Source organism: Dreissena polymorpha, chromosome 1 (assembly GCF_020536995.1).
Source record: "Dreissena polymorpha isolate Duluth1 chromosome 1, UMN_Dpol_1.0, whole genome shotgun sequence".
Classification (NCBI taxonomy): domain Eukaryota; kingdom Metazoa; phylum Mollusca; class Bivalvia; order Myida; family Dreissenidae; genus Dreissena; species Dreissena polymorpha.
The window spans coordinates 189,455,226-189,479,394 of record NC_068355.1 but is presented as its reverse complement, the minus strand read 5'-3'; the positions used below and the strand labels follow the sequence as shown (position 1 = coordinate 189,479,394).

At 35.4% G+C, this 24,169-nt stretch overlaps 1 protein-coding gene and 1 long non-coding RNA gene across 6 annotated transcripts in view; both read right to left on the bottom strand.

Moving 5' to 3' along the window:
• Positions 1 to 24,169, bottom strand: part of LOC127865198 (uncharacterized) — a 169,843-nt gene that overhangs the window by 107,657 nt on the left and 38,017 nt on the right. The window lies entirely within an intron of this gene.
• On the bottom strand, positions 4,466 to 24,165 carry LOC127864311 (uncharacterized). Of its 5 annotated transcripts, none has more exons than XR_008041747.1 (9): positions 24,006 to 24,165; positions 23,386 to 23,451; positions 16,033 to 16,182; positions 13,668 to 13,827; positions 13,181 to 13,234; positions 9,685 to 12,997; positions 8,587 to 8,675; positions 7,751 to 7,895; positions 4,466 to 7,308 (listed from the first exon to the last, which is right to left on the bottom strand). It is a non-coding gene; the product is annotated as an uncharacterized LOC127864311 (long non-coding RNA). The 5 variants fall into 5 exon arrangements; XR_008041745.1 differs by lacking the exon at positions 13,181 to 13,234 and having other exon boundaries at positions 9,685 to 9,836; positions 10,117 to 12,997; XR_008041744.1 differs by lacking the exon at positions 13,181 to 13,234.

The following is a 24,169-nucleotide window of genomic DNA, read 5'->3' as shown; positions in this document are numbered from 1 at the left end:
TCCGATTTCTATTGTCCAAACGGATTCCACAGGGATTCATTTGTCATTTCCAACTGATTGTATTTGTGCGGAATTTAGCTGCTGACCACTACGTTGTGATCGTTTTTTATTTGTAGAGTCGCTTCCCGTATCAATGGCGGTGTAGACGTTTAGGATCCGATTGAGCCTCGTTCTGGGAAAACTGGATTGTATACATGTACGTAAAGTGTCGTCCCAGATTAGCGTTAGCAGTCCGAATTTGGTAAACAGAAGGTTTTATACATGTACGTTAAGTGTCGTCCCAGATTAGCGTTGGCAGTCCGCAAAGGGTAAACAGAAAGGTGTATACATGTACGTAAAGTGTCGTACCAGATTAGCGTTAGCAGTCCGCATTGGGTAAACAGAAGGTGTTACATATGTACGTAAAGTGTCGTACCAGATTAGCTGTAGCAGTTCGCATTGGTTTAACAAAAGGTTTTATACATGTATGTAAAGAACCCGCAAAGGGTAAACAGAAGATTTTATACATGTACGTAAAGTGTCGTCCCAGATTAGCTTAAGCAGTCCGCATAGGGTAAACAGAAGGTTTTACACATGTACTTAAAGTGTCATATCAGATAAGCGTAAGCACTTCGCATATGATAAACATAAGGTTTTATACGCGTACGTAAAGTGTCGTCCCAGATTAGCGTTAACAGTTCGCAAATGGTAAACAGAAGTGTTTATACGTGTACGTTCAGGGTCGTCCCAGATTAGCGTAAGCAGTTCGCATATGGTAAACAGAAGGTTTTATACATGTACGTAAAGTGTCGTCCCAGATTAGCGTAAGAAGTTCGCTTATGGTAAACATAAGGTTTTATGCGTGATGTAAAGTGTCGTCATAGATTAGCGTAAGCAGTCCGCATAGGGTAAAAAGAAACGACACTTTCCGCCTAAGTTGGATTCTTCTTTAAAGGAGACTTTCCTCAAATTAACTATTCCATAAAAGCGAAAAGTGTCGTCCCTAATTATTAGGCCGTTCGGACATGCCTAAGCCCCGTTTCACAGAACGCGGCACAAGTGAATACAAATGTGTGGTCCGTGCAAGCAGTCAAATGTACACGTTGAATCATTTCAACGATTCGTGTTCTACTCTAAAGTAATGGTAACATTGCTTCAAGTATAAAGAAAAACAACTATAATCAATTCAGGGCCACTTCGCGTTCAATTTACCGTTGGTTTTCTATCAACAAATAACTCGTATCGCTTTACCTAAACATCATGCAAACTTCGATTGTGTTTTCATGTAAACTGTTTAACAGTTTATCAGTTTATTTAAGTCTAATCCACAATACATTATAACAATTATAACAATAAATGATGCATAGCATGTATGAATGTAATGTAAATGATCTATGTGCATCAACCAAATAAATGCTCTTTTAAGTGGTGGGGGAACTATTGAAACGGCACTAATACACAGCCTGGCTCCTACAAACATATACGTGTTCGTATTAATCGTAGGTAAATTTAAGGTAAATTTAACTAGTTCTATCAAAACATCTTTGGGACTAATAATCTTTGGGAATATCGAATACCTATCTCACTAAGAATATGATTTCATGATGAAAATTCCCTGCACACAACTTTTAATTGTTGACACAATATACAAATTCAAAACATACAATAAGATAATTGATGAAAATAAATATGCGAGCAATACTTTTTACTCACGAATTATGTAGTCATACAGACAGCCCTTTGACCCGTACTTTGTTGTTTATACATTACTCGTACCCTAGCAGTTCACATGGTGTCAACAACTCTGGCCTAAACATAGGTATAGAGCACTAATGCGCTTTTTCGGCATGGTTGTTTACCCAGCTTTTCAATTTAAATGAATTTTACATAACGCCAGCAGACACGCATATAAATATTTTCGAATATTTCATAGGCTGATTCGAGATAAAACCTCTGAACTTTGGCTACATTACTATGTCTGTGCTCAGCGGAAAGGATGTAGCACTGTTCAGTGTAAGGAATTTCGGACTACTGTATGTTCAAACGACACAAATTGTGGCCCAGTTACGCGTTAACATCTATCTCCTAGAGTTTCAATGTCAGTACTCGTTCACTAAATCGTCCGGTGAATATATAATTGACTATCGATGAACACAGTTTTGCTTTAAAGATGAGAAAACATACATTACCGAAATAGTAAAGTGTCACGATAAGAGGAAAATCGTTCAATTATCCAACCACAATGTTTGCCGTACTCGGTCAGCACGTGTGGAAATTGTTCATGAACGTCTGGATAGGCCGCCATTATTTACAAGTTTGCTATTTTGAATTCAATTTTGTATCGAAAAGCATTGTGCTAAAATGTGCCATTTACAATTCGCAATGAGATTTTTAATGACCCTCGTCATGCAAAAATGGATCTTTATTTCGTATGCGCCAATCCTATATATAGCCCATTGAGTGAATTTATAGCCAATAGCATCGCCTCTGACCAGACTGCGAAAAACACACATGTTGGGTTTAAGATACTCTGAACAAAACGCATAAGACCCATTTTTGCATGACGCGGCTATGCAAGTGTGGTTTAAATGTGTCAAAGAAAACTGCGTTTATATCAAATATTAACATACGATTTATATTTTGATAATGAAGAAATATACTCATAATAAGGCATGTGAGGACACATATGATGTGCGCTCCCGTAGTATAATTTTATCTACTGACACTAATGTGTGGTTTGACAATGATATCACACATTTCATGCGACAATTATGCGTCTTTCAAGTAAAAAAAACGTATAATAATATACAAATGCATGCATTTTAGTGTTCTTTAGTGTAATTTTGTAATAATATTTTGGTTGCTTGTTAGACAAGAAGTAGTGCAACAACAACAGTAATATTGTTCACATGTGAATACGCATTTAAGAGTACGTTTGTAGTCGTGGTCAGAAGGTATTCATGTCATCGATCACGCCTCCCTAACTTTTTCTAACAAATTATTTTAAAACAGATGCGAATACGTCTCTCATGTTCGCTCTAGCCTGTTAAGAAACATTTATGCCGATTTGTACTTTGTAGCCATATACTTACAGTTACTGGTCACGCGATTTTCCAATATGTTGCTATCAAATGGTCAGCATTCTTTTCACAAAACATTGTTTTCGATTGTTTAGAGATTAAGAAATTCTTATGGTGTATAATGTACATCTCTTTTTGACCAACGTAAATACAGTGATTCATATTGTTTAACCATTTAACGACCTTGGACTAAAATATAATATTACTTATTAAAACAACATAATAAATACATGTTTGATATAAGTTTGTATTCTGTTGAATATATATGTGTGACATTTCATCACTTCAGCAATTATACTTTACATTTCAACAGAATTTCAGACAAGACCAAATCACTATAATCCCCTGACTTGGAAGATATGACATGTAAATATGTTTGATACGAAAAATAAAAATTCATATAAATGTGTACTAGATGTTAGCTTTAAGAACGAAAACAAATTTTCAGAACGAACACATGTTTCTCCCATTCATTTAGCCTGATTTCAGATAGTGGTCAACATTTGTCTTAAATAATCCCAAAGTGCCACATTGAATCAAGTACAAACTAAAAATCACATATTTTATTAAACGTTCTGCCTGACATACTTAACCTACTCTCAATAGGAGTGGGCTTTGTCTACTGAAAATACCAATCATGGCGTGAAATGTACGTGTGCACAGATTAACGTGTACGTTTTTAAGTTTGTCATTCCCATGAATTAGTGACTTGTTCCCATGATTAAGAACGTCATTCAATTGACTTACTTTCTCATTCCCATGGGTAAGCTTTTTCATTCTCAATACAAAGTTATCTCGTTCCCACTACCTTATTAATCGTGGGAACAACATAAAATGTCTTTGGAGCGACATACATAATATCTGCATGAAGAACAATCCCCAAGTGAAGATCTGTCAGAATAGTAATTAAGAATTTGAAAGGTATCCGAGTCTGACCAAAGAATGACGGGGGACAAACGAAAAAACAGAGAGACAGACCAAATCACAATATGCCATCGCCAAAAGGGAAATTTATATAGAAGTGAGGAAACAATTAACATACATTTTTTATTTGCAATAACAACATTTTTTTCACAGTACAACAATATTCCTGCTCTATGCATGGCTATATACATTAAATGGAGTGAAACAACAAGAGATGGATCAGCAAATCACATACATTAACATGATTATATCCCTAAACATACCAAAACTACAATGATACTATATTATATGACATGTGCTATGTCTTAAAAAAACAACAACAATTAATGTGCACCAAACTACAGAAATTATTCAATTCAATAACACAAACATTATAACCGTGCATAGGCAATTATTTATCCTGATTAAGTCCTGATCATTATTGATACACAATCAATTGTTAAAAGACCTGGTGGTATGTTGCATAAAGTTTTCTTTATTCAACAAGTTTATCTTTTGCAAAATTTTAATTTGGGATAATCGAACAAATTAAGACATGATTTTGAACCTTAAATCTACTTTTAACAATATAGTTTATTGCTTATAAATAGGTTGTTTATATATTATAGAAACAATTTTATTATAGCTAAGTATACATACAAATAAACAAAATATATTTTTGTTGGAAATAAAAAATCGAAAGCAAAAATTTGAAATATTACACAATTTTGTCCAATAAAAAGCTGTGTATAATTGTTCAACAACAAAGCAGACATGTTTAATGCAAAGCAAGCTGAGTATAAACAACCATGTGTGTATGGAATCCAATCATAGATTTGTTGGGAGTTTTACGGAACCTGGCGGCAGTGAATGCGCGTCAACGACATTTAATATGGAGAGGTCAACATGAAAACAGCTTTTACATAACTTGTAAACAAGAACCTAAAAGCAACCATTCAAAACTGGAAAATAGTCACAATCAATTAACAGCTATAGTTCAAAATTAGACACCTTGACAAGCAACAAGTCAATAAATAAAAATTAATATATTAACACATATTGCTTCAGTGTTAAAATATACAATGTGATTTTGTATAAGAACATGCACTTATAATATTCAGAATACCAAACTTTTAGCACTGTATGGCCAATTTTGGCAATTAAAATATGATGAACTTAAATTGATGCCATACTGGTGAATTTGGTATAACGCATAGAAATAAATAATTATGCAAACCATATTTCTTTAATGATTATTGAATGAATATAATATAAAGTTTATAGTGTGGAATAATTAAAAAAAAAGATTCAATGTTCTTGTTACGTTGAGAGGTACAATTATACTCTAACAAGGGAGACGACTTTTATTTAGTATATCACAGTTGCTGTCCCTTGAATCGTTCTTCACTGTTTTCCAAATTTCCAGATAATAGTTGCTTATTATAATAACTGAAAAGCTTGACATAAAACAAGGTGTTTTTAATGCTTAAAGTATGTTAATGATCTGATATTCTGCATGTCTGAATTAACTATACAAGTTAATTTGCACAATTATCCGAAGCAATTCTTTTGTTCTATTGCCTGATATGTTAATGATGTTTAATATGAAACAATTTTGTACAAATGAATTCAAACAGTGAATGTATCTGTTTGAAATGGCAACATTTCATGAATAATGTACAGACAAAAACATTATCTTTGCAGTTGATCTATTTACAAATGACAAAATAAACTTATATACAGTGACACATAAATCTGTGTTACGTTATTCACTTATTACATTAGAAAAGCTGGTCGCAAATGTGTACATACAAATATTTAAAGCATAATGAACTTTTAATGCTAGAATGCAAATGTCAACATAAATGATGAGCCTGTCAGAATATGATACAACAAGAACAATCTACAACCATATCTAGGATCATTATTCATAAAAATACTCACTTTGAAACAAACTTACTTGTGGAGGAATTGCTTTTCAACAAAGAAAGCATCCTTTTTTTAATAATTAAACAAACTCTATTACAATTAAGATGCACTTCTAAATTCCACTTTCTTTAAATAGGTTTTCCATTAATGTGTGCATTAATTATCGCAATATGCATGTACATTCACACAATTTTTATAACGCGCTTAACTATTGTTAATATTAAACAAAGTATCTGTTGTCAATAAATAAATTAATAATTAATCGAAGGTTAATTTAGTTTGAATAAATGAAATAACTATTTGATATTTTACTATTACATCACAACATGAAATTCTTGATAAAATACTGCATCAAAAAAGCAAACTGATGATAAATGAACACAGACAGAATGACAGACATATCAAAATAGAAGCATCACAATTATGAACCGTTCTGATCAATTATTTTACCTAGCACATATTGCTATTTTATAGGTAAAAACTTAAAATAAGCATGTCTTGTTTATACAATAAATACATTAAATATTGTCGAAGGTATCAGCATTATTTAAACAACTTTGTGAAGTCTTAAAATCAATGTTTAAAAAATAATTGTACAATCATTTTGTCTGTCAGTTTACGATAATCAGGATAAAGCTATATAGTCAGTTTCTGAATACAGACAAAATAGTAGTACTTGCATTATTTTCCTCTTGAAATAATACTTTACATTACTGCTATTACTAAGTTTCCCCTTATCATATTGGTCTATTTACCAATATATAACAAAATACTTAATCATCAAGATACTGTCAGTATCATTATAACCATACAATATGAAATAAAGATTTTTCTTCCCATACAATTGGACTGTACACACGAGACAAAGTTGCTGGTTATAGGACATGGCTGGTAAAAACACTTGGCTGGTCACATGACTTGGCTGGCCACAGAACTAAGCTGATCCTAAGACTTGGCTGATCACAAGACGTGTCTGATCACAGGACTTGTCTGATCACAGGACTGGGCTGATCACAGGAGTGGGCTGATCACAAGACGTGTCTGATCACAGGACTGGGCTGGCCACAAGACGTGTCTGATCACAGGACTTGGCTTATCACATGACTTGTCTGATCACAGGACTTGGCTGATCACAAGACTTGTCTGATCACAGGACTTGGCTTATCACAGGACTTGTCTGATCACATGACTTGTCTGATCACAAGACTTGTCTGATCACAGGACTGGGCTGGCCACATGACATGTCTGGCCACAGGACTTGGCTTATCACAGGACTTAACTGGTCTTACTGTGCTTTGTCATTCCCTCAATTTTATCTTAACAGTGACAGGCGTTTTCTTGCCTTCCCAATATTTCAAGATGAGGAATATTTCAGGCTGTCTTTTTGATTGGCCGGTTTAATTACATCGAATGGGATCTGAAATAAAGTAAGGTATGTTACTGTTAATTTCAGTTCATTAGTCTGATTGTGTTACTTAGGAAAGCAGTGAAAAAGAACAAAACTGACATATGGTGCTTAAGCTTCTTTGATTTGAATTTATAGATAGGTGGTCCGAGATATATTCCTTAATTATTAAATATTTACGGCAAAATAATATGAACATGTAATGAAAAAAAGTTTTTTTTATCCCAAATTCCACTAATGCAAAAGGAAGCTGATATAAAATACACAACAGTACACGTCCACATGCTGATTAACATGTTTGGAGAGTTGCATAACAAAATAAGAAATATGTTTTGAGGTTATATATGCCACACAACCTGACAGGCGGACAAACGTTTAGATGGACCAGTGTTTCCTTAAACTGTCTCTGAAAGTAGGTATTTACAAAAAGCCTACACACGTCTCACAAACTCACATAGGTTCTATGTGCAGGATGTTCACAGGCAGCAGGTCAGATAACATGGAGAGGTGAGACTCTCAATACATCGACAGCTGCTGGCTTGAAAGCTGTGATTGTAACTGCATCCAGAACAAACTTAACGCCTTGATATTCGGGTTGTCTGGAAAAAGTAGATTGTGTGTCAAACTTGACAGATAATTGTGCAAATATGTCAAGCATTTTTTGCATTACAGAAATTCTCTTTGTCAACCTTAAGCTTCCATATTGCTTAGCCAACATAAACAGATTTGAACAGAACCAATTTTGTGGCAACAACGTTTCAGAGATGGAAAGCTTCTGAAAATAATATAGACATGCAATGCAGTCATTTTATATCAACAGAGAATATGTGTTGAATTAATTTCAGTATATTATTCAACTTTATTTCACAGGTGGTTATAGAGAAACAAATATGTTCACCAGATGCATAGCAATGGGGGAAAGGGACTTTCTCTTAATCCCGGAGTGTAATAAATATCCTAATATTTCATCACTTAACATTGGCAATACTTAAAAATACATGAAAATAGCTTAGATATCATGTCTTTGCATAATACTGTATTAATGTGGGATCTTAGTCAAGTGGTGGGATGCTGGTCTAGGAATCGAAAGGTCCCAAGGTAGAATTCTGCTCAGACCACAGAACTGTGCATATCAAACAATTAATCTCATTCTTGTTCTATTGGGTACCTGTGAGGGAAATAAGCAAATCTGCTGTGGTTGCATACTGTATGTACTGAATGTAAACTGACGACTTATATCCCAGTGATCTGGTACCCCAGTGTACGTTTTGCAATGGTTAGGGGACTTACCTATTGGGATGTAGTGGCTGAGTTGGAGTTGTTAGGATTTTTCTCTGTGAACAGAGAACCAGCTCTTTGCGCATCACTGACATATGTCCCTGTAAACCAAATAATTAATGCATTCTGAAATAGCATCAGTTGTATTGGAGGTCAATCAATGTTGTTTGATTAAATAATATAAAAGCTGCGCCATGAGCGCATGATACGCCCGTCGTTCGCCAATGAAGTAGTAAGGTAATAAATAACCCTTTGAATCATTTTTTTACTTCAGTTTATTTGTATTTGAATACATGGTTTATTTTATAAGTACATGAGCATGGAAATCACGAAATTTTGACGAACAAAGTCCCATAACTCTGGAACGACAATTCAGAATTCCGTCAAAAACGAAAGGGGATCAGGGTTTATCAATATTAAGATTGTGTTGAAATTTGAAAAAAATCCATCGAAGGATATTTGAGCTACAGTAGGACATTCAATGAAATCACGAAATTTTGACGAACAAAGTCCCATAACTCTGCAACGACAATTCAGAATTCCGTCAAAAACGAAAGGGGATCAGGGTTTATCAATATTAAGATTGTGTTAAAATTTGAAGAAAATCTGTCAAAGGATATTTGACGTAGCGTACGACATTAACAGACGGACGGACGGACGGACGCGGGGTATACCATAATACGTCCCGTCATAGACGGGCGTATAATAAGAAATACATTATTTTTGAAGGCTCTTGATACAATTGAGGTATACAATAAACATTTCACACACACAGCCTACTATATACTGTGCACTTGATACAATCATTTTCATCCATATCTAACCAATCTGCATTAAGTTACGTGTAACTCCAAAAACGTTGGACGGACATAAGGAAGAATGGAAGGATGGAGAGAATTCTACAATTCTAAACGACCTCCCCCCTGCACCCTTTCAAGGCAATACAAAAAGGCAACTATTATGAATATTTACAATTACGTAATGAATTAAGTTTAAGTTACCAGCAACGATAGGGTATTACCAATGTATAACATGCACACACTATTGAAATAAAATTTTGAGTAGTAACACACTGCACATTATACAAGGTAAATTACAGGACCAATGTACCTTGTAGAAGAGGTAATATCAGCCCACTTGGCAGGAAAGTTTGGAGCCCCAGCTTTAGACTGGCTGCACCTATCCGGGCCCAGCTTACCAGACAGCCTGTTGTTCAGCTGGGTACCGATCTATGACTGCATGGGATCCTGTAGGGACCAGCTCTTAAAACAAAATTCAGGAACTTAAATAAATATTGGAGGGAATAATTGTATAATGTGCTGAAGTCGTTTAAATAATTGTTTTGCGAAAATAAATACAATTTAACAAGTCTATTACAGCGGATTTTATATGCAAGGATAAACGCTTCGTTCAAGGGCTGAATTTCGGCCGAAATGTAGACAAAACTATGCATTGACCTTCTATGATTAAACCTGATATTAGATCAATTGCTATTTGCTATTTATGTACCAAGTGGATTAATTTAAAAAAAAACATACTTACCATTTGATGCTTGGACCTTTTTCTCAATCAGGCAGAAAAAATACTGATGTTAAGTGAGCTATATGAGCCTCATTCTGGGAAAATAGGGCTTAATGTATGTGCAGTCTGCACAGGCTAATCTGGGATGACACTTTAATAGGACTTAATGTATGTGCAGTCTGCACAGGCTAATTTGGGATGACACTTTAATGGGAATCAATGTATGTGCAGTCTGCACAGGCTAATCTGGGATGACACTTTAATAGGACTTAATGTATGTGAAGTCTGCACAGGCTAATATGGGATGACACTTTAATAGGACTGAATGTATGTGCAGTCTGCACAGGCTAATCGGAGATGACACTTATATAGGACTCAATGTATGTGCATTCTGCACAGGCTAATATGGGATGACACTTAAAGCACATTCATGAAGCCCCATATCCCAGATCACGTCTCTTAAACTTATTGCTGTTCTTGTTGCTGCTTCTGCTGCGACCAGGCCAACGACAGAGATGAAGCCCTGACGCCAATTCGCCATCCCAAACCCGGAACTGTTGTTGAATTGCGTCAATCGCAGACAGCTCATCTGTAGTAAGGCTCACATTTTTGGAAAGCAACATATCGAGGTCAGTCACATTAACAAACGAGTCACGCAACGCCTGCTCTCTGTTGAATCAGATCGTTTCAGTTCGAGCGACTCGTTCGGAACAATGTGTCGATGCCCAGCTCGGTTGTTGGAAGCGTTGATGTAGCCTTCTTGGGAGATGTTTATAAGAGGCTTCCTACATGTAGGCTGACGCAAGACAAACTGAATTTCTTTAATTAGTTGTTGTATTTGTGCCCAAACTGGGTCGGAATTGTCTTGCACTTTCACTTAAAAAACGTTTGTTTTGTTGTCTAATAATGTTTGCTTAAAAGGAAATGACAAGCAAACTAAACTCTGATCTTTTTAGTGACAAATGAATATGCACTGTAACAAATTACTTTACACACCTCTTTTTTGAATGCCAAACATTTCATATATTATTGATATTGAGGATATCGCAATTAGAACTCAGAATAGCAATGTATCAATATGTTACGTGCACAAACTTTAAATTGAAATTTTGGTGTTTAAAACTGCGAAACATTCATTGTAAAGTACACTGTGTTGCAAGTGTAATATTGCAAAGGGCTGAGTTTGAGTTTTGATAAACTTCAGGTTGAGAGTTGAAAGGATTACTGGACCACACAACACAACTGCTGTCATTTTTCAAAGTCTTCTTTTGCATCGATTCAATGAGAGGACCTTTGGGCTGTGAGTGGGAAGTGCTCATAACAAAACCAGACATGTTCACTTTTAACAACTTGTTTACAATAATAGGCAGAATTCGCGTCTGATGCACACCCAATGGATGTATTGTGCTCTGGGTGTTCACAACCAAGTCATTACTGCTTTTCTATGTCAGCATGGATGTATTGTGCTCTGGGTGTTCACAACCAAGTCATTACTGCTTTTCTATGTCAGCATGGATGTATCGTGCTCTGGGTGTTTACAACCAAGTCATTACTGCCTTTCTATGTCAGCATGGATGTATCGTGCTCTGGGTGTTATCAACAAAGTCATTACTGCCTTTCTATGTCAGCATGGATGTATTGTGCTCTGGGTGTTATCAACAAAGTCATTACTGCCTTTCTATGTCAGCATGGATGTATCGTGCTCTGGGTGTTATCAACAAAGTCATTACTGCCTTTCTATGTCAGCATGGATGTATCGTGCTCTGGGTGTTATCAACAAAGTCATTACTGCCTTTCTATGTCAGCATGGATGTATCGTGCTCTGGGTATTCACAACCAAGTCATTACTGCCTTTCTTTGTCAGCATGGATGTAGCGTACTCTGGGTGTTCACAACCAAGTCATTACTTCCTTTCTGTGTCAGCATGGATGTATAGTGCTCTGGGTGTTCACAACCAAGTCATTACTTCCTTTCTGTGTCAGCATGGATGTATCGTGCTCTGGGTGTTCACAACCAAGTCATTACCGTCTTTCTTTGTCAGCATGGATGTATCGTGCTCTGGGTGTTCACAACCAAGTCATTACTGCCTTTCTGTGTCAGCATGGATGTATCGTGCTCTAGGTGTTCACAACCAAGTCATTACTGCCTTTCTTTGTCAGCATGGATGTATCGTGCTCGAGGTGTTCACAACCAAGTCATTACTGCCTTTCTTTGTCAGCATGGATGTAGCGTGCTCTGGGTTTTCACAACCAAGTCATTACTGCCTTTCTGTGTCAGCATGGATGTATAGTGCTCTGGGTATTCACAACCAAGTCATTACTGCCTTTCTTTGTCAGTAACATTTCCAAAAGTCCATTCTATTATGATATTTTGGCCGCTGAGAGGACAATCTGGGGCAGTCCATAACCCTACTGTAATCCAAACTATTAACAGCAGAAGTATCATTCTAGGAAAGCTTACGCTTTTATTGTTCCTTAATTTTCTCCCGTTCAATTTCTGTTTGTCCCATAAAGATTGGAACAAGTTATTAAACTTTTTATTCTTCATGAAATTTGTTGTGATGTCCAACAGCAACAACTGACTGTTAGCGTTACCATAACTACTGCTATAACTTTTCGTGTCTGTAAAACTCATCCCTCTCAGGCCCACGCGGAACTCTAGCTTAACAAAACTACCCAGGCTTATATGTGGACAACTTGACTTGGGCATTGCGTTTGTTCAGAACAGAATTATGCTCAGAATTTCCTGCAGAACGGAGTTGTTCAACGATGCTGACTTTTTCAGGAGGTCAAGGGGGAAGAGTTAGAAGTCAGGTGAGGGGAAGGGTCGTTCTGGACTGGGGCTCCTGCAGGTGGGACACGTGCGGTTGCTGGGCCAACTTGATATCAATGCTGGTGCTCTGCTGAAAACAACAACAACACAGTGGGTGATAGGAACTTGTAACAATTATATTATAATCTATAACAAACTATGCCTCTTGACAGGTTGTGAAGGTTTTCAACAACATGAATTTCTAATCCGGCATTTTATTGGTTCCTTGTCCTTAATAGCATGAACATAAATACAATTAAGTCATTTTGTATACCTTTAAGAGGAAAGTGTTGTCCATGAATAGCCTGTGTGGACTGCACAGGCTAATCTGTGACAACAATTTAAGCACATGCATAAGGCCCCATTTTTCCACATCACAGCTTATTTATGTATTAGCCAATTTTTTGCTGCATAACAAAAAGAAGGAAAACCATCTGGTTAAAAATTTAATAATTTGTAATTGTACTTATTCTATTAATCACATCACTTTTAAAATGCCATTAGATATGTTTTATTGTTAATATATATTTCAATAAATGGGAGGCAACAATATTAATATTTAATAATAATATTAATGTCTCACCAATGTTGAAAAAAAAACACACACACACATATTATATTACCATGCCTTTACAGATCTTTGATGGTTAAAATCTGTTTAAATTCACACTAGAAAACAGTTTTAAAGTCCATCAACAAGTAAGTTGTAAGACATAATAAAAATAAATAAAACATTAAACAACTTAAGGGCAAAAACTCACTGCTGGTGCAGATCTAAAGTTCTCTCCCTTGTTAGTTTCAGCTAAAATGTCCCTCATGTTGCAATACGAGGACATGGAAAGGCTGCGTCACCCTCACAACGCTGGACTTTGATTTGGCTGAGTCTTTCACTACTCCTTTGTCTTCTGTGCATAGCAGTTGCTGTGACATTGAGAAAACCAATATGAAGTCTTTTGAACTAGTAAATAAGTAATACACCAGCAATTTTTTTGCCAAATTAAAAAAAGTATCTGTAACACACCAATGAGGAAAATTAGCGTAATAATATCAAACATCGGGAAAATTCTATCTTTTAATTTGGGAATTATAGGTCTTTTTAATTGCATGGAACTTTAATTGCACAAATCCAATCAAAATATATTCTTTGACATGCGTTTTTGTTGAAATGTTCAGTTTCAGTGCTCATTTTATTAGTCCACTTGCATATACCGGTAAGGAAGTGCCTATTATGTGTACTTTATAAAGATGGAAAGAAAAGGCTTTTTTTTCACATACCCATTGGAGTAAAAATTACTGTGAAACCATTATTATTCGTCAGACATTAATTTTCGTCTTTTTCGTCCTTCGACTGATGGACGAATTCAAGATCCTAACAAACAATCATTTCCCATATTTGAAACAAATAAGACTGAATTACCGTAGGCATGAGGCATTTAAATCCAGCGTTATCCACGCATATACACAGGGCTCGAAATTAACACTTGCACACTCGCAAAATGCGAGAAAAAAAGATTGCAAGGTAAGTTATAAGCCACTAGTATTTTTTGCAAGTAAAGAAATAGTGAAAAAACGAGTTATATTGCTAAATGCGTTCGACGGCGTGAACGCTACACCGTACGTCAATTTTTTGAACATCCAAATACCCATATGCGGAAGCGCGCACCTTGTTTGTAGACTGGTATACTTATAGTACAGATACCCGGATGGTATTGATAAAAAGAACATGAAACAGTCGACCATTCACACTAAATTTAAATCGGGTTTTGACACAAAGGGGTGTACATCACCCAGTGTACTGACAACTGACATTTCCTGTAAGACGCGAATGCAAAAAGGCTTTATCGAATGCGTAGACTTCGTTTAGGTATAATAGTGTTGATTAGCGCTTATTGTTAACAACTTTATTACCCATTGTGTGTATTGTGATTTTCAGGGGTGTTGCAGATTATACCAACAACACGCGGCGAATCCGGATTAAAGACAATACTATTAAATGCAATTAAATATGACTATGTGTGATCAACACCAGACTGAAATATATTCTGCGCTTTTATTACAAATTAATAAAGAACATATTGATTTGTGTTTGGTTGTTTGGTTTTAACTGCATCTACTATTTTTGTACATTTACATAAAAACCCGTACCTTCGTTGTTTAAAACACTCGTTAACGGTTATTCAGTCCCACTTATCCGCTAATCATAACAAAGAACGTGTCAATGACATAAAATAATAAGGGACAGTTACTATCACCTGAAATAACAGACTTGTTAATTGGCATATGCCAAACAAGGCCCACCTCCTGCAAGTGACTACCAAGTGTTACCCCTCTTTCCCCAGCACGATTTTTTGGCAACCGCTTATTACATGTATTACAAACATTACAAACAAATCAGACGCTTTTTTTTCAAAACCAGAAATGGACGAATTTAATTGCTGACGAAATAGTCATTTTTTTAAAAAGGACGAAATTTCGTGCTGACAAAAATAAATGGTTTCACAGTAAGCAAATCAGGGAGGACACTTTGGATTATTATAAAGAAGATACTTCTTTCTATCAAAACCACATTAAAGAGCAAATTGATGTCCCTCATTAGCCTGTACTGACTGCACAGGCTAATATGTGACAACAAGTTAAGCACATGCATTAAGCCCCATTTCCCCACAGCACAGTTTATTTATCTTTATAGCATGATTTTTTCTAATTGTACTCATTATATTAATCTCTTCTTTTATAATTCCTTTACAGATGTTTAACTGTTGATATATTTTTCAATAAAGGAGGAAACAATTAAATATTAATGTCTTTGCAAAGTTGCAAAAAACACACACACAATATTTTACCATGCCTTTACAGATATTTGATTGTTAAAATGTGTTAAAATTCACACTAGAAAACAGTTCCAAAGTAAATCAACATGTAATAAAGTTGTTAGACATATTTAAACAAACAACTTAAAGGGCTACAACTCACTGCTGATACATATCTTCAATTCTCTCCCTTGTTAGTGTCATTGATTAAACAGCAACTTAAAAGCAAACCCCACTGCTGGTGCAGATTTTTAATTATCTTCCTTGTCAGTGTCAGCTAAAATAATTAAAAAGCAACTTAAGAGGAAGAACTCACTGCTGGTGCAGATCTACAGTTATCTCCCTTGTTAGTGACAGCTAAAATGATGTAATATACAGATGTGGATAGGCCGCGTCCCCGCACATTGCTGGACTTTGATACAGCTGAGCCTTTCATTAAACAGTCTTCTTCTGTGCTCAGCAATTGCTGTAACATTAAGGGGACCAATATGATATATTTTGGCTCAGTCAGTATTTTGAACTTGTACATGTAAGTTAGTAATACACCAGCATTTTTTGCAAAAAAAGCATCTGTACCACACAAATAAGGAAAATTTGCATCATAATAAATACTATTGGGAAAATTCCTAGCATAAAATCTTCAAATTGAGAATGATGGGTCTATTTAATTGCACGGAACTTAATTGTAAAAATTAATTGTAAAAACTCATCAAAATATTATTTTACATGCGTTTTTGTGGCAATGTTAGGTGTCAGTGCTCATTTTATTATTCCACTTGCAAATACAGAAGTGTCTATTATGAGTGCTTTAAAAATAGGGAAATACATGGCTGTTCATATACACCTGGGAGTAAAATTATGTTACAGACTACTTGCCCGTAATGACTACCTGCTGACAAAACTAGTTCGTTCATACTTTGATGACGCCCAAAGATAGAAAATTTCACATTTACCAATACCAAGACACGATCTTTTTTTGAAAATAAATTGCAACATTAACTTTGTTTGATATGTTTAGGGAAAAATTAAAGTTTCAGAAAAAATATACCCATAATGTCCACAAACACATATCAAATCACAGGGCTTGTTTTGAGTCATTTTTGTGTCATCCTTCGGTCTTGAATTTTTCAAAAGTGAGAAAAAGAGTACATTGTGAAAGTTTCAGTTGCAACTTTCTTTAAATTGTGAAAATTTGAGTCACGAAATTCTGAAATGCCATTCCCTAAGAAGGAAAAATAGCCCCGAGTCATGGCTCCTTTCTGACAGACTATTATTTCAAAAAAGGCCCTGACAGATAAAACAAAGCAAAATATTAATCACAAATTCGAGCTGGAGACTGGAATGTTACCCCCCTGACACTGGATAATGATTTATATTTGTTGGCACCTATATAAAAAAATACTTGTTCATGGACACATAGATTTGTGGATTCCTGATTTTGTAATAACAGGAATTAGCCCCGGGTCATTTTGTTATGTGTTTGAGTTTATTTCGTGGATTAGTAAACCCACCAAATGAACATTAATTAATTTCCAACAAATAATAATGAATTTAGAGTTTTTTTCAACATTTTTTAGTTAAGTGTTTGAAAAGCTTTATTGTATTTATTTTTTAATTTTGATACACAATTGTTCATTTAGAACAATAATTTTAAATCTTTTTTAGAGAGGTGTATTCCTTAGTTTAATTACGATAAAAACATAAATTGCTCAATACAGGTGAAAACCAATAACTTAACCTCGCCGGGACCGACGACAAAAGTTCGACCCATCTGGAATTCGATAGAACTGATTTCAAATAGATGTATGTTTACTAACATAACTTTGCAATAATTGGTTGAATTAGTAAGAACAGACAATATATACTTCATATTTTTAAGTCATCATTATTTTTAAATAGTTATATATACAATCAAAAAATTATCATATGTAAGGAATAACGCTAAGAATCAAAAAAATCATAAGCATTTTATAAACATCACCGAAAAATTAAACAGCATGATATGTATTAATTCATTTTTTTTATTTTTAAGAATGACACGATGTAAAGATACAAAATAATTTATGCCTTCAAGATGACATAGAACATGTTGTGATGCAGCCGTTCCAGCCATTATATATGATCAAAGAAAAACGAAAGATTGTACACAAAATGTCATATTTTACTCAAATCAATTTAACATTGATTGGATGACATGTTTGAAATTATAACATGCTTATAATCAAGTAACAGCTTTGTGCGACTCATGTCGCTTTAAAGCAAAACGAACAAAAGAACGTGTGAAAATTGTGACCAGGACTGCAGAAACAGCTTGAGCCATCCGATAATTCGACTCTGCAAATTCGAGTCATCAGGCAGAAATGTATATGAATATATAGCAATACAAACGTGCTTTGATGCAAAGCGACTTTGAGCCATCGGGTTTCGATTGTATATTACAATTTTAAGAAAATTGCCATTCTGCTAATCTGTGAACAAGTCCAAATACACCAATAGGTATCAATACATTTGTTAGTGTATTTTTGTATTGTTTTCATTCCTTCTTTATTTAAATGAATTTAGCTTCCATTATTTAATAAGAATAAGTTTTTTACTTTGAATACCCATTTACAGTAATTTATAAATATATTGAGATTTCATATCTTTGAGAAAAGGAATATCACGAGAGCAATTACATTTTAGCACTGTAATTTCCATCATCCATTGCTAACATAACTATCGCTTAACAATTATTGTGAATTTGCATGTATATGTACGTCATTGTCTCATTAACCAAATTTTAATCATATTGTTTGTATACCATATTACTTCTTATAGTAGTGCCCTACAGTAGCCTGTGCAGTCCTCACAGGCTAACATGAGACAACACTTTCCATCAATACTTGATTTTTGTTTCGAAGAAAGTCCCTTTAAAAAAAAAAATCATCACAATTAGAAATATCCTCTGTGTGTGCAATACACAGGCTAATGTGTGGATGACACTTTGAATGCATTAAGCACTCGTTTCCCAGAACGAGGCTCATCTTGTTAAACTCTGTGACAGACTGTGGAATTGCTGTGAGCCTCATTTTGAGAAAACAGTAATTTATTATTTATATTGCTTCAAGTGTCTTACCAGATGAGCCCAAACAGCCACACAGGCTACTCCGCTAGACAGAATTTCGTTTACAAGAGACTTCCTATATCCGAAAAATTCCATAAATGCATGGATGACAATTAATGAAACTGCATACTGTTCTTTTCCACCTCATGTTTTTTGCATTCTAAATAAACAGGAAATACACATGCATACATTTTCCTTGCCAAGTTATGGGTCTGTTCAACGGACCCACACCCAAAGCGTTTATTTAAAAAAAAAATATCCTCAGGATAGTTATATCTCAATCATATAGATAAGATCTAAACAAGAGATGTGTTTGTCAGAAACACAATGCCCCCTATTGCGCCGCTTTAAAATTAAAATACTAAATAGAGAATATTATGTTAGTTTTGGATAAAGATCAAGTTTATCATGCGAGGCTTAGAACCGATGTAGCGCGATGCTTGCTGGGCGCTAACATGGTTTGTGCCGAGCATGATAAACTTGATCTTTATCCGAAACTCACATAATATTCTATTTATCCTATTATTTTGTGGTCGTTTATCGTTCAAAAAGAGTAAAACTACTTTAAAATTAAAAGAAACAGCGCTGATTTTCCAAGTTGGCTCTGAAATGTTTGTTTACTTCAACGTCATCATTTGCTATGACGTCACATTGAAACATTTAGTGTTCTTAAGAAAGAGATTGGAAAACCATGGTCTAAAAATAGCGATAGTATAAAGCTCATGTTTATACGATCGTTGTTATACTATCGATTTTCATCTGGTAATAGGATAAAATGCAATCCCCAGCCATGGAAAGGCCGCTTCCCCCGACATCACTGGATTGTAATACGGCCAGCCTGTCACCAGACAGTTGTCTTCTTTGCTGAGCAGTAGCTGTAACGTTGAGCGAACCAATTTGGAACATGAAAACTGCACAGGCTAATCTGGGACAACACTTTAAACACATGCATTAAGTCCTGTTTTCCCATGCAACCTTACATTGTTGCCATTGCATGCATGAAAACTAACTCTAACGCTTTTATTACACTGTTCTGGGAATGAGGCCGGGGTCCTTCTTATTGAGAACAAATGCATTCCATGGAATCATTATTATAAGCTTTATTAAATATCTCACAACTTTATAAAAACTCAATGCCTTATGAGGATGACAGAAATTCTCAGAGTGTTGTGTAACTGAGGTTCCTGTATGATAAGTTGGAAAGCATCGAGCTGAAGAAGAGTTTGAGTTATTGATCCTCAAGTAAAACAAGTCCTGCTGTAAACATGATATACACAATAAAAGACGCCATTTTATGTTTTGTTAAATCATATCATTCTTGTCAATTTCATCTTTAACATTCTTAATACACAGGCTACACTGTAAACCATTATTATTTGAGGGACATTATTTATGTTGATTTTAAGGGTTCACTGATCCACAAATTTATCACACACAGAAAAGTAACTGACACAAATTCATCATTTATGTTTCTGCACTGAGAAATCCACAAAGTTAACTTATATGTCCGTAAAAGTCTTTTTGACCACGAAATTTCGGATGAATATATTATATGAGTTTACACTATACAAACAAGTAAAGAGGATATTTTATCTTAAGTAAATTCATACTTTTCTTTCCCACCTCATCTTTTTTGCAGTCTGAATACATAGGGAATACATAAGCAGGTCTTTTTCTGGCGTATTTATGGGTATCTGAAACGGACCCATACGCAAAGCGTTTTTCTTTCTTTAACAAGGGCTGTTTGTAAAACATGCATGCCCCAAATATGGGCTGTCAGTTGTAGTGGCAGCCATGGTGTTAATACGTTTTTTGTCACTGTGACCTTGACCTTTGACCTAGTGACCTGAAAATCAATAGGGGTTATCTGCCAGTCATGATCAATGTACCTATGAAGTTTCATGATCCTAGCCATAAGCTTTCCTGAGTTATCATCAGGAAACCATTTTACTATTTCGGGTCACTGTGACCTTGACCTTTGACCTAGTGACCTGAAAATCAATAGGGGTCATCTGCCAGTCATGATCAATGTACCTATCAAGTTTCATGATCCTAGGCATAAGCGTTCTTGAGTTATCATCCGGAAACCATTTTACTATTTCGGGTCACCGTGACCTTGACCTTTGACCTAGTGACCTGAAAATCAATAGGGGTCATCTGCTAGTCATGATCAATCTACCTATGAAGTTTCATGATCCTAGGCATAAGGGTTCTTGAATTATCATCCGGAAACCATTTTACCCTTTCGGGTCACCGTGACCTTTGACCTAGTGACCTGAAAATCTATAGGGGTCATCTGCTAGTCATGATCAATCTACCTATGAAGTTTCATGATCCTAGGCATAAGCGTTCTTGAATTATTATCTGGAAACCATTTTACTATTTTGGGTCACAGTGACCTTGACCTTTGACCTAGTGACCTCAAAATCAATAGGGGTCATCTGTGAATCATGATCAATGTACCTATGAAGTTTCATGATCCTAGGCCTAAGCGTTCTTGAGTTATCGTCTGACAACCACCTGGTGGACGGACCAACCGACCGACATGAGCAAAGCAATATACCCCCTCTTCTTCGAAGGGGGGCATAACTATTTAACAACATAAATTGTTTGTTGTAATTCACTGTTTATCACCAGTTAAACAAATGATGTCCGAACAGCAGGTGACATTTATTTAACGTTATAAAATTCTGGCCTCCTTGACCGCTGTGCTCCATGCTACCACAGCTCCAAGGCCCTTTTCCATCATAATCTGTGTCAGTTTTACTGTAGGATTCTTCTTTATTAACTTATTTGTCGGACGAAAATCCAATCTTGAACAAAGCCATTCTTTAAATTACATTCTCTCGTCTGCTATGCCAAAATGTTTACATTGACGATACCGATTTTCGATAGAAGTCGTAAAAACATGATGTAAAGTTCTACGACACTGCAGAAAATCATTAACTCTTTCAATGCTGGAACCGAATTTTGAAGGTCTTTGCAAACAGTTTGGATCCAGATGAGACGCCACAAAACGTGGCGTCTCATCTGGATCCAAACTGTTTGCTATTCTGATAGTATTCTTTGAAAAAAATTGAAGAAAATGCTAATTTTAGAAATTCAGCACACAACATTTTAGCAGACTACATATTTCCCAGCATGCAAAAGGTTAATATTCATGACAACTTTACCAATGGAAACAAGCTATTTCTGTGGGAAGCTCTCCTTCGCGTCTAAAAATAGCGATGAATCATGTGACTGCTCCGCGTTTATTTATATATGCTAGTTTTGTTCTGATGTAAATAATGGATACAATAGTTATTTTACACATTAAGAGAAAAAGGTTTTCGGTTAGTTATAGTTATATGAATCAGTATAGATTTTGTATGTACGACCAGTCGGACAAGCTAGCCCACAGTTTTACTAGCCCGACCACCGATCTTACTAGACAATTTCTGTCGGACATGCCTTAGTGTCGAACCCTGTAAAGTTTCATGATCCTAGGCCTAATTATTCTTGAGATAACATCAGGAAACCATTTTACTGTTTCAAGTCACTGTGACCTTGACCTTTGACCTAGTGACCTGAAGATTTAAAGGAGTCATCTGCCAGTCATGATCAATGTACCTATGAAGTTTCATAATCTTATGCGTAAGCATGCTTGAGTGATCATCCGGAAATCATTTGACTATTTCGAGTCACTGTGACCTTGACCTTTGACCTAGTGACCTGAAAATCTATAGGGGTCATCTGCCAGTCATGATCAATATACCTATGAAGTTTCATGATCCTAGGCCTAATTATTCTTAAGTTAACATCAGGAAACAATTTTACTGTTTTCGAGTCACTGTGACCTTGACCTTTCACCTAGTGACCTGAAAATTTAAAGGAGTCATCTGCCAGTCATGATCAATGTAGCTATGAAGTTTCATAATCTTATGCGTAAGCATGCTTGAGTGATCATACGGAAACCATTTTACTATTTCGAGTCACTGTGACCTTGACCTTTGACCTAGTGACCTGAAAATCAATAGGTGTCATCTGCCAGTCATGATCATTGTTCCTATGAAGTTTCATGATCTTAGGCGTAAGCATTCTTGAGTTATCATCCGGAAATCATTTTACCATTTTGAGTCACTGTGACCTTGACCTTTGACCTAGTGACCTGAAAATCAATAGGGGGTCATCTGCCAGTCATGATCAATATACCTATGAAGTTTCATGATCCTAGACCTTACCGTTCTTTAGTTATCATCAGGACACTATCTGGTAGACGGACAGAAGGACCGACAGACTGACAGGCCGACATGTGCAAAACAATATACCCCCTCTTCTTCAAAAGGGGGGCATAATAAGTGCCTTATGATTAATATGTCTCAATTATATTTAAATAAGATCTAAAAAAAAGTATATTACTAGCATAATATGATTTTATTCTTTTAATTTTAAGTATTAGAAATAGTTATATTAAATTAGTTTTTCTGAAATCAATGGACTTTTCGCACGAAAAAATAAAAATCCCAAAATTGCATTTTTTCCCAAATTGGCCATGAAAAGGCCTGATAATTAAAACGTCTTTGTTACCTTCTGTGTATTCAGGTCATCCTTGTCCACCACATCCTCAGCATCCTTGTCCTGACTCGGCAGCGACTGTAGCAGCAAAATAGCTTGATGTTTTTCTTGTATGTATATTTAGGACTCACACAAATTTATATAAATGTAATGAAAATCAATAACAGATGTTCAACAGCATAAAATATGGCAAATTAGTAAATCTCACATCAAGTGTTACCTTTCTGTAAACATTGCGTACAATATCAATATATACTCCTTCAAAGATTACTTAAACAATTTCATATTTTATAAAAAAAAGTATTCATCCATGTACATTTCTTACATGGCATCACAGTGTTTATAGAAATGAAAATCTAAAAATAGCCTAGTTGCTATGTACATGTGCATCTATGTACAAATATTAAATTTTGAGTTGAAATGCTGTGTTTTTTTTCATGCGAAGTTTACAAGAATTAAATTTTAAGACCATAATTACACAAATGTTATGACAACAATAACATAATATGCATTAGATCTAATGTTCCAACAAAAACCCTCACATTGTATAAGCAGATAATAACTATGTTTGTATGCTAAACAACACATTGTAATTAAAATACTAATCACTAATTACAACAACTAATACATACATGTACACACTATTCCACTCTGAACACCAGGATGTTGTCGTCCTGGTACTGTCCCACAATGATGGAGGATGTAGTGCTGCTGTAGCAGACTGACTCTGGCCACCTCACTCCATCCCTCTCCTGAGTAGCCAGCGTAGTCAGCTTACTCTCCCCCTCCCAACCCA